Genomic DNA, 2,219 nt, shown 5'->3' on the forward strand with positions numbered 1-2,219 from the left:
GTTAAATTTAATATTCCAAATAATTTTTTTAAAGCACCGAAAAAAAACACATTGGTATGTGACTTCATACCTTTCCAAATGGCTATCATTAATTAATCAGAAAACAACTAGTGTTTGTGAGTAAGTGGTAAAAATTGTACCTTCATGCACTGTTGGTGGGAATGCAGATTGGTACAGCTACTGTAGAAAGCAGTATGAAATTACCTCAAAAATTAATAGTGGGACTGCATTTTGATTCAATAATCTCACTTTTGGGAATATATCCTAAAAATCCTTTAATACTAATTTGAAGGAATATATGCACTGCTATGTTCATTGCAGTGTTATCTACAATACCCAAAATTTGGAAATAAGCCAAGTGCCCATCAGTAGATGAGTTCATAAAAATGCTGTGGTATATTTCCACAATAGAATACAACACAGCCATAAAAAATCAAGAAATCTTACCTTATGTAACAGCAGGGATGGACCTGGAGAGCTTTATGCTAAATGAAATAATAAGTTTGTTAGGAAAAGACAAATACCATATGATTTTACTCATATGTAGAATCTAATGAACAAAATGAACTAACAAGCAAAATAGGAACAGATTCATACATAGAAAGCAGGATGACAGCTGTTGGGGGGTGGGTGTTACTTTAGGGAGGTAGAGAAATAGAGCAAAACAGGACAAAAAAAGAAAAAAAACTCTTGGATAGGGAAAACAGTGTGGTGATTTCCTGGGGTAGGGAGGAGGTGGAGGAGGGTATAGGAGGGATAAATGGTGATGAACAAAGGCTTGACTTAGACACACAATAACTTGTGTTGTAGAACTGGGTAACTGAATCCTGTATAATTATGTTAGCTAATGTCACCCAATAAAATTGAATTAAAACAATAAAATTTAAAAAACATAATAAAATGATCTATTCTTGAAAAGGCAGGAGAAACAAACTTTCTCTATTATACTTCCAGCTTCCACAGATTTATAAGCCCTGATCTACAGTTAAGGAATGTTCGGGGGCCTCAGGTAATCTTTATCCCAAAGAAAGACTTGTCTCCTAATGCTTTAACTATCTGTACAAGGGAATAGGATATTTTCCACAACTGGAAAAAGAAAGGACTGAAGACAGAGCTACTGCTGAGAGAGTAAACACATTGATATTTTTATTATGGCAGATCATATCATTCCATGAGGGCAGATTTTAATACTCTGAGGAGAGGCAGGCAGGATAAAAGACTAAACTTGCCCTTCCTGAGGCCACACAGTCAGTCTGTCACAGAGCAGCAAGATTGATTGGAGGCTAGTCTCTGTTACTGTCATGGAATCTCAGACAGACTCCTTCCCACTGGTCCAATGCTCTCTAATATTCTGTGACTCTATAAATTTACTCAGAGCCAGTCCTATTTGCATTCTTATAAATGGTAAGCATGGCAAAATCTTTAACTAATCCATGAAGTATGGTTTTGTTTACATGATTTTATTAAGATTAATCACTGTTTAAGGTCTTATGCCTTTATTACAGGGATTCTGTTGTGACATAAGAATTTAAACATACTTTTTAAATGCGAAATATGTTTTCAGTTACGACCATTCATGGTTCCAATTCAGGCAAAACTTTTCTTTAAATAAATGATTAGCCTTGGCAAGAGAATAATAATTTATGAATATGCAAAGTTTGAATGTTCTCATTGTAGGCCCTTGCATTGGTCTTTACAAGTGACCTGTTCCTGTAGATATGAATGATACAAAGCAAGTGACACTGATGTAGGTCTGATTCACTGGAAACTTATTTTATAAGGCAGGACCTTACTCAGCTTATATTGAACAGACATTCAACACTTCCTCCTGCATTTTCCTTTGCTGAATACCTGATCAGGATCCTACAATGTACAATAGTGTTGTTTGACTTCCTGGGGCAGAGATACTGCTGAGCGTTAAAACCCACACTCCAAAGCAGCAATTTTCAACCTTTTGCATCTCACTGTACACATAAACTAATTACTAAAATTCTGAAGCACACCAAAATACATACACTGCTTAACAAAATTAGAGGATATTTTATAGCTGCATATTCATTTTGAAATGTTGCCTAATTTTTGTGAGCAGTGCATTTTTTCACGATGTGACAAAAAATAGGTATAATTTTGATTGATTTACACTGAAGGTTATTGTTGTGTTAAATGTTGTCATTTTTTTAAATTTAACAATATAAGAAAAAATAAGTTAGTGTCCCCAA

Source organism: Saccopteryx bilineata, chromosome X (assembly GCF_036850765.1).
Source record: "Saccopteryx bilineata isolate mSacBil1 chromosome X, mSacBil1_pri_phased_curated, whole genome shotgun sequence".
NCBI classification, from domain to species: Eukaryota; Metazoa; Chordata; class Mammalia; order Chiroptera; family Emballonuridae; genus Saccopteryx; species Saccopteryx bilineata.